Below are 10,894 nucleotides of genomic sequence, written 5' to 3'. Positions count from 1 at the left end.
TTAAGTTAAAAAGCAGAAGGGAGAATTATCATATAGAGCTATTCTATGAATTCAGAATTTGAATATACTCTAATGGTCAAAATAAGACTCTTATGTTCACCAAGGCTGCATTTGTTTGATCAGAAATACAGTAAAAGCAGTAACATTTTCAATCTAAAATAGCTGTTTTCTATTACTCCAGATCCTTCAGAAATCATTCAAAAATACTGATTTGCTGCTCAGGAAACATTTCTTATAATTGTTGATGTTGAAAACTTTTTTTGACGTACATATGAGTAAACTGTATTATTGCGAAAAAAACGAAAAAAAACTGTTGGTTGCAACTTGGTTCAGTCCATCGGTTGTTGATTGGATGAAGGCAGATCTGAATGTGAACTCGCAGTCGATTGTTTAGGAAAGAGAAGGGGTTAATGCGGATGAAATGATTGGAGAAGTCATACATCACCAGAGAGAAGTCTGTCTTTTCACCGGAAGATCGAGTTATGACATTTTGGAAGAATTTGAGGTTAAAAATTATACATAAAAAAAAAAAAAAATCATTTAATGCAGATTTTAATGATAAACATGCACTCTTGTCAATTATTTACATCAATGTTTTAATTCACTTACATGTTTCATAATTCTGCCTACACTTCAGTCATTAAATAAATCAAAGTTTTTCTAAAGATTTCCCACAAAAAGATTCTTTTTGTTTTGTTTTCTGAAAAACTGATTGAAGTGAAGGCAGAATTATGATACAAATCAGTCAATTAAATGAATTATTAATGGGCATCTCAAACATTTGGTAGAGCATCATAATAATAGAAATTAAAACTGTTTGTTGTTATTACAGTATTACCTGCAAACTAAACTGCAAACTGCACAAAGACATAGTTTTTCCTCTTTTTTTTTTCTAGTTGTGCCCAATAAAGGGTTAATCTGACCAGTTTACAAATTCTGTTTTCCTTTGATTTGATCTCGACTTTTAGATGATTGCCTTCTCCATCTCATTGGAAATCCACCTGCTGCACAGATCAAAAACGTTAGTTTTACAATCTCCTTGTGTTCCACGGAGACCCCCATCTGCATGGTGCCACCTCAATGCTGGAAATTGGAGCCCGGTAGGGTGCTAAAAGTGCCTTCAACCTCAATAATCCTTTTAATCTCTCATCAATCATGTGGAAGTGGCGTAGAGGCCCTGATCCTATTACCGTTCAGGGGAAAATTGCTATCCCTGAGAGGAGACATGCTGCAATTGGCTGTGAAAGTTGGCAACAGTGCAATGGTGGTAATGACAAGTTGGATCAAGTAATCGAAGGAACAAATCACCCAGTGTCTCATTCACAAGCTCTTTAAATAAACAACCTGGAGAATGATGCACTCTGACTGAAAGCACATGTGGTTGGGCTTTCCGATTGATGTGTTTTTATATTACGTCTCAGTTCAGCCTTTTTTTTAAATGTGCAATTTGCGATATCGGCCTCTGGTTAGCAATTAGACCTCCAGTGACGAGCCAAACCATCCAATATGTATTCCTGCTATTTGAATACAATATCATTTTTGCTATCAGTACATTTGTTTCCATTACAGAAATTCATACTGTATGCAATAGGGATGCACCCAAAGATGAATAACTTATATTTCATCACAACTCAGTGGTGAACAGTTAGTTTTGACATACTTCTGGTTTAAGCATCACCCATACTGTTTCTTACCAAATACAGATACAGAAACAGATAATTTTGTTATTGCAACACTTTTTCACGAGACTCCTTCTGCACGTTTCATTGTTGTGCCAGTTCAATTCAGTTCAATTCAAATTTATTTGTATAGCGCTTTTCACAATACATATTGTTTCAAAGCAGCTTTACAGAAAGTGCATTTCAGAAATGTACATAGAAAAAAACAGTTAGTTAATCATGTATTAATTTAGGGCATAACATATCGCCGGCGTTGAGTTGTCTCTTCACAGGCGTTGAGTCGTCTCATCGCAGGTGTTGGGGCATCTGAAGTCTCCGTGAGAGGCTGGATACAAACTGGAACTGACGAACGCTATTTACCTCGGGACTAGCGTCCCGAGATAACAGCAGAAAAGCAGATGGGAAATAATTAGCGTAGCTGCTGTTCATAATATTAATGCATTCGATCTGATTCAACAGTGGTGTAAAAGGTAAGCATTATGTGAATGCTTGGCTAAAGAGATGCGTCTTTAAACTAGTTTTGAACTGGGACAGCGAGTCTGAGCCTCGAACAATATCAGGAAGGCTATTCCAGAGTTTAGGAGCTAAATGTGAGAACGCCCTCCCTACTTTAGTGGACATAGATATCCTAGGAATGACCAGAAGCCTCGAATTTAGTGATCTTAAGGAACGCGATGGATTGTGGGGCGATAGAAGGTCCATTAAATACACAGGTGCTAGACCAGGGCTTTATAGGTTAGTAGTAATACTTTGTAATTGAGACAGAACTTAATAGGTAACCAGTGTAGAGATGATAAAATTGGGGTTATATGACCAGTAGGTGGTGTCAAGTAATTCACTGAATCATTCATTCAACCAATTTGTTCAGATATACTGATTAATTCAGGAAAGAAACAAGAATTCGAAATAGCATACTGCTCTTATATTTCAGGCATATCTTCAGGCAGAAACAGTAAGGCTGCATCTGAATAAGCATACTTACACACTACATAAGCAAAAACGGTATATGTAAAGAGTAATATGTATTCATAAAACAGTAGGAGAAAAGCACCCAGATGATCTACTTCTTTGGGCAATATTCTGAAGTGCACATCTAATGGATACTTTATTATCCCATGAGGCCACAATTAGGATTCACAAGGCAGTAAAGCGATGAAACTAACGTTGGTAGGTAATGTGACAATATCATCATGAATGCAATCCAGACAACTACATTTGTCATACTACACACATTCATATGATATAGAACACAATTTTTACAGTCACGAAGTATGCTTATTCAAAAAAAGTATAAACTCAAAGAGTATGCTATTTCCGGATCTATTCAGAATTTATCTACTCTTAATGAGTGAGTCATTGGCTGCGTCCGAAAGCTTAGTTGACTTGTTTCCTCACTGCCCTATTTGGCAATGACTTTGCAGGCAGCGTTTGCATATCAAGGTACCTCATGAAACTGATTTTGGACTGACTTCTGAGGCATCGTAACTATTTAATAATCTACAACAATATAGAGTGAGCTTTGGTGAAAACTAAGCAAATATTTCATTACTTCAATAGTAATTTCTCGCTAGAAAACATCACAAGAATTTATACACAAACTGACCACCAACCGCAACCTTCAGACGCCATAGCTCAACTGTCACACAATGGAACGCTCAAGATTGCGGAATATCAAAGGCAGCGAAGGATACATCTATGCTGCCTTCAAAACTCGATTAGATGAAGGTATCTCAGGAGACAGGAAGTGAAGCTAACATTGGATTTGGACGTGTCTTGTGTTGCTTCTCAATACTCAAATTGATGCTTCCTCATTTCCTCGCCCCTAATGCTGTGCTCACACCGAACGCGAATTTAATTATTCGCGCCGGGCGTCGCGAATGACGCGAATTGGGTGACGTGTTTGCCGCAAACATCTTCCGCGCAAGTTGAAAAATTTGAACTCGAGCGGAAGATTCGCATGACGCTTTGTTGCGCCAGCCAATCAACGAAGAGCTAATTGATACGTCCGGTCTATCACTGTTGTTGTCTATCACCTGAAATATACGATACTACGTTGTATGCTTACAGAGACCGGGCAAAAAAGGAAATAGCTTGGAGAAAAATAAGCGAGGAAGTTGGACTACCTGGTAAGTGATGAAAATATACACAGATGGTGCAGTGAACCCAGACACGTCGGCGTTTGGCTTTCCTCCGTATTTGGGACTTCCACAACCAGTACAGATCAGCAATATCTTTTATTTCAGACATGATGGAAACGTATGCCAGAAAGATATTGTGTTGTTGTTGTTTTTTATTCGAATGGGTTCAAAATGTTCAAGCGTCTAACTAGACGCGATAGACGTGGCAATCGGTGAGAACACACCATAAGTCCTTAAGCCCGTGACCCGGAAACCGATCGAACTCAGCCATCTTGAAGGACATCTCAATTCTTTAATTGCACCATGAGGAACGAGGAGCGTGGAAGCTTCCTGAGGAGTCATGAGCGAGGATACACAGGTGTGTATCTAAAGCCCCTTTCACACAACGCGTTGATCCCGGGAAATTACCGTAAAATTGCTAGAGTGCCTTCTGTGTGATCGCAAATACGTCCAGGGGGTTGATGCTGGGATCGATGCCGGGTTGGGGACCTAGTAACATTGCCGGGATCAGTCCCGGAACGTGCCCTATGTGAACGAAAGCCAGGACCAATGCCGTAAGGGGTGTGTCGTAGTGATGACGCACGTGCCATCGCAATGACGTTGTTATCGTGCGACACTGCTGCTCTTAGAAGGAAGTTTGTGTTCGTCATCAACAAAGAAAGACTGAAAAAATGTCTGCAAACTGGAATGAAGCAGAGACCATGGGAGCTCCTTACTATCCGCGCTGAAGCTGAGATCGTTCGACGCGTACGTTACACGTCACAACCTGACGTCACGTGTCTTTACGGGATCTTTACGGGATGTGTGTGACCGCACTCACAGATTCCGGAAAATCACTGGCAGTGTGAATGAACCAAAATCAAACGATCCCGGGACAAATCCCGGGACTCGTTATCCGTGTATTTTATGGAATCTATGTGTGAAAGGAGCTTAAATGTGTGGGAATCTGAGACGCGAGGAAAGGAAGCGAGGATGCACAAATAAGAAATGAGAAGCACCCATGGTGTCTTCCTACCTTGGAATGCATCCTCCGAAGGCACTTTTGAAGTCCCCATGACATCAAAATGGGCATTTTTTTGGCTTTTAGTATGAATATGTTATTCTTACTGTTAACTAGAAGATAGTGTGCTCCAAAACAATGACACAATTCACATTCAAAACTTACAGAAAATCAGCACAGATGTGATTACCTGCGGCAGCTTCGTGCCTACAGATGAATTGCTGTTTTTAAGCACTTTGAAGCTCTCAGCTCCCTCCAGCGATATCCACTCTCATCTTACTTCTTTTTTGGTCCCTTTTTGGTCTTTTATTCTCATTTGTCTTTCTATTCCTTTTAGGACTTTGGCTGTTTTTGTCATTGATGACAGATGAGAACATTCACCCTCCAAATGCATGATAACCACTCCACGTTTATCTATCACAGCTCTCAGATTCAGTCCCATCCCACACAGTACATGGACTGTCATTTAAATGAGCAAAATGATTGACAGGCAGAAAGCACACTCAAAAGACTTCTAATTGGCTACACAAAACTTCTTATATTACTGACATAAAGGTGTCACAGAGATCAGTGTAAATTCAGTATAAATTATAGAAATGTAATTGTGTGTGCATGCTGTACACTGTATTACAGTACTAACAATCTAAAATAATTAAAAACCTCTGTAAAAAAAAAAACCCCGAAAAAATTCACCTATTTTAACTTAACTTAAATTCGGATAAATAAATAATCAAATTGGCCTTACAAGTCAACTTAAATTATATTAAACTTAAAAAATGTAGCTGAATCTTGTATACATTATAAAGAAAATTGAAAGTTAATTATGTTGCCATGAATTACTGATCATATCATTTTTTACAGTGTACAGTAAAAAAAAAACATTACTTTCAGATTCCTTATTTTGTTCATCTAATTCCTGCTGGTCAAATGTCTCAATGTGTTGCTGTGGATTTTCCCAAGCAGCAATGAATTAATCACACTTCAATGGAAAATTTCTGTCTCTGGAAGATGAAAGTTTATGATGAGAAGTAATCAAGCCCCTCGTGAGTTTTTAAATTTAAATATGCTCACTGGAAGATACAACCTACATTGGAATAAATAAATGAACAGCAATCCAAAAATCCCATTTTTTTCCCCCCAGCTGATAAAAAATCTGCCTGCTTTGCCTCTTGAGTGTTATAATGATTTAGTTTGATTATCTCATTAATACGGAGTGGGTGAATAAAGCCAGGCCAACACTAATTATGAGTTTTATGGTGCATGTAATGCAGGTCTCCTTCAGCAATCACCTTATCTAAAAGAAATAAGACATATTAGCCCACCATACAATAAAATATCTCTGTGATTTATTATGAATAATATGTGAATGACCTTTGAGACTCCCATATCAACACATTAAGTGCTGTAAAGAGCCATTAAATCAGTGACTTTCTCATACGTTTCCTCTCACTCTTATTGAGAGCAATTCACCAGTGCATCTTATTCCAAATGCCATCATGTTTGTTAATAAATACAAATCAAATATCTAATCAAAGAAGCAATACAACAACCAAAGTGCTTTTAAAATAAATCGTCATAGCTTCATGGCAATAACAGCAATGTTATGACCAACAAGTACATTATGAGATCCAATCATCCTGGCCAATGATGGTAGGATGCTTACGGTATAAAGAAACTATAGCCATTTACTGATAACAGAGCCATTTCCCAGGAAATGACAGAGAGAATAGCATCTAAATGTGTGAGATTATACCTACAAATGCTTTTGCTGACTGTCCATGACTCTTAACTGAAAAGGGCCTACACTCTAAAAAACACTGGGTTAAAAACAACCCAATTTGGGCTGGATAAATATAGAACACATGTTGGGTTAATTTTACCCAGCAAATTGGGTTGTTTATTTTACCCAGCATATAATGGGTTGATTCGTTTTTACTATAGAATTAGTTGGTTATTTTTTTTGCTTTTGCTTTTTTTTTTTTACTTCATACATTAATTAAAGTTTACAGATTAACTTAAATCCTCTAAACTGTAAAAAAACAAAAAAAAACTCCACACAACCGGTTTGCATGATAATTCCTTTATGTTGGTATAACATATTATATAGTTTTGAATATTGTATACATTTAAGCACATTTAACAAATATTAGAAGTAAAAATTAACACATTTAGATTATAAGTAATTCAAGTGTAATTGATCAGTCTCTGTTGTCCCGTTTCCACTGTAACGGCTCTGAATCTCATGCCGCATCTTGTGTCATAGTCAGCGGGGGAACTTCTAACTGCGTTTCACTCGTATCCGAAATATGCTGTGACTGACTCCATAACTGTCCATAAACAGTCAGGGTACAGTTCTGAGAACATATATTTAAACTTTCTACGTTATATTTTGTATCTTTTTGGAATAAAATCATAAAATGTTATGCGAGGCATCGGATGTTTCCATCACGCATAAAGACTGACGTGACTAACATCGCGCCCCTGTATGTTGCTTTGCATAACATTAAACGATACAGAACAATAACGAATTTATAGATCAAATAAAATGTACACAAACCTGTATTTTACCAAAGACATGCACCAATTTGACGGAGCTGCACTGCTCTCTTCTGAGGGGGTCGCAAATAGCCCGCAATGAATAACTCAACCCCTGGGTTGTTACGTCTGACCCAGGACCTGGGTTACACAAAAACTACCCAAACATTGGGTTGTTACGTTTGAACCAGGAGCTGGACAACACAAAAACTACCCAAACACTGAAAAAACAACTAAACAAATTGACCCAATGGCTCAACCCAGGATTTGGGTAGAAAAAATAACCCTAGATTTTAAGGCATTTGTTCAAGATGACGTGAAAGAAAGGTAAAATAGTAATGCTGTGTTGTTTGCACAGCTAAAGACATTCAACAATGTGTAATGACTTCCTAACTGCCCTTATGTTTCACCTGGAAGTGGGATCACCCCCAAAAAATCTGCAAAAGGGACAGCTTTTTCTTTTCTAAAGTGCACAGCATTGATCCTGGTGAGTAGTTGGCTGGAATAATGATTGTTCTCTTGGCTTACTTTGCTGAAACTCTGCAAACACAAGGCATGCACCAGCACACAAGCACTGATGCTGTCCTCAGTAGGGTGTCCTGTGCCTGAAGGGCAGCGTTCGCAATGACCTGGTAATCTGCTGTAGCCTCCGCATCCTTTGGGCTTTCATGCTTGGAGAGAAGCCAGAGCTGCGCCGCTGATGGTGCCTTCGGGGCCTCGCTGATCCAGGTGAAGGTAAGACTTGATGACAGGAGATTTGAGAGTGGAACATTCCAATTGTTTAAGCCTGCTCTCTTTTTGTACCCATATATTTGCCCAAAGGTTTTGTGGCTAGACTGGAATTTTAATTTGCAGGAAAGTGTAGGAGATCACGAAGATGTATTTCGAGATGCTATAAGTACATATAGTAACCCCTCCCCCCTCCTGATAATGAGGTTAGCCCCGTCTTCCTGTTGCCTATGTCAACCAAGGGTCTCCAAATCCCACACTGACACCTTCACAATCCCAACTTGGCCTGGCAGTTTTACATGTGAAAGAATATTTAACTTTTCACTCAGCCATTCACAGTCAGAGAGCGGTAAGAAGGCCTAAGCTGGCCTGAGATTAGCTTTCAGGGGATAATGCAGTGAATTGAACCCCACACATACCACCTCCTGGCCTCTCTCTTGTTCTCAGGGTAACCAAACATAAGTTGGACGGATAGGGACCCTTGACCATTCTTTTTAACCTTACAAAGAAGCAATGGGGGAAAAGAAGAGTTTTCATATATAGCTTTAGATTTGAGGGCAAGGCTTAAACGGTGGGGCCAAACAAAGGAAGAGAAAGTGAAAAACACAAAGGTTGCGTCCTTTATTAACCTACACATTTCTGGCATTAGAGGTTTGGGCAGAGAGGTTTGTTGCAAAAACATTATGAGATTTCCTTCACAAACTCACTTGTATGTGATTAAAGGTAATTTGTAATTCCATTAAAAGTAGACATTTGAGTTTAAAGATGACATATTATGCCCCTTTTCACAAAATGTAATATCGTAATACCATCACCCAGATCATTTATTATAGCTTGTCAAATTTGCCCCTTTTTGGGTGTGAGCAAAAACGCGCCGTTTGTGCGTGTGTCCCTTTAAATGCAAATGAGCTGCTGTGACATTTTTTGGTCAAATAGTGTTCTGTGCTCGTCTGTGCAGCAACGACAGAACAGTTTGCATGCTTTGCTCGAACTTTTGCCATTGCATTAGAACTGGTTACACTGTTGTCGCCAAATGGAGGCGCCGTGGGTGGAAACATGCAGATTAAGGGGTGGTAATATTATAATAAGATCCCCTTCCTATGTCAGAAGGGGAGCAAAATCTGATTTATTTTTTGACATGCTTGCAGAGAAAGGCTTACGAAAACAAAGTTACTGGGTTGTCACTTTTCATGTTTTCTGGGTTGATAGATGCACTGGTGACCCAATTATAGCAATTATACCTACCCCTTTAAAACTATGATATGGAAAATGTACTGAATTTCAAAGATGTTTATATTAATCAAATACTGTTGTGTGATCTGTATTTCTATAGTTTCTATTGTTCGTCGAAACAAATAAGTAATTTTATTTTATTAGATTTATGTGAACTATGGGCTATATTGCCTACTATAATGAAATGAGTAATAATTATTTCATGGTTAGAGGGGCTATATGTAAGAATTCTGATATGCATCACTTTTTTTATTGTAAATTTGTAAACTTAACGAAACTTTAAAAAAGAGACCTTCCCCGGACAATTTACTATTTCATTCCCTCGATTTATAAATCTTGTGCTCCGTTTTTTTTTTTTTTTGCTTCTAAACAACTTAATTATATTGACTCTTGCATATGTATTCCAGTGTAATTTTATTGTTCATGTAAATATTGCAAGGGCTATTTTTTTTTGGTCAAATTCACAATAACAAACAAATAAACAAACACGGAATGGCTTAGTAACTAGTCATTAAATTATATACTTTGAGGACTTTAAACATTATATATACTGGATATATTTTAATTAAAATAATTTGCTTAGCAAAAATTACTTTTATTAATTAAAACAATGGGTAACACTTTATAATAACTACACGCTAATAATCGTTAGTTAAGCATGAGTAAACAGTTAATTCATCATTCATAAAGCATTAATAGACATTAATAAGCAGTTTATAAATACAGCTATAAATGCTTTATTCTTGATTTAAAAGCATATCATAATTTGTTTAATAATTGTATTTTCATCCTTTATTAATGATCAATTTATCATTTCTAAATGAAGAATTGCATTTTTTATAAACCAGTTATTTAAGAGTTGTCAGTGGTTCATAAGATTACTTAGAATGTGTAAGTAAATGATTAATAAACTATTTAAATGTACATTCATACATCTTATTATTCAGACATATAGTGATGGTTACTTAGTGTGTTAATAAATGCTTTACTAACATGTATTTATGCTGTAATTCAGGGTTAATTCGGGTAGTTATAAAGCATTTAGTAGTGGTCAGTTAACTATGTTTGTGAGCTCATCTAAAGTGAGGACTATTCATGCCTTGTAAAGCATTTATAAAGGAGATTTAAAGGCTGTTAAATATTTCTATGTTCTGTATCACTGTGTTGTGTTTGTTACATTTTACTGTTTAGAAGATTGATGAGCCTTTAAATCTCCTTTATAAATGCTTTACAAGGCATGAATAGTCCTCACTTTAGATGAGCTCACAAAATAGTTAACTGACCACTACTAAATGCTTTATAACTACCTGTATTTACTACATTTACTTACACTTTAAGTGATCTTATGAATGACTGACAACTCTTAAATAACTGGTTTGTAAATAATGCTATACTTAATTTAGAAATTATTAATTGATCATTAACAAAGTATGAAAATACAATTATTAAACGCATTATAGATATGCTTATAAATCAAGAAAAAAAGCATCTATAGCTGTATTTATAAACTGCTTATTAATGTCTATTAATGCTTTATGAACGATGAATTAACTGTTTAGTCATGCGTAACAAATGATTAA

Source organism: Rhinichthys klamathensis, unplaced genomic scaffold, assembly GCF_029890125.1.
Source record: "Rhinichthys klamathensis goyatoka isolate OS25496 unplaced genomic scaffold, OSU_Roscu_1.1 h1tg000159l_1, whole genome shotgun sequence".
Lineage (NCBI taxonomy): Eukaryota > Metazoa > Chordata > Actinopteri > Cypriniformes > Leuciscidae > Rhinichthys > Rhinichthys klamathensis.
The sequence above is the reverse complement of the archived record's forward strand: the minus strand, read 5'-3'. Positions refer to the sequence as shown.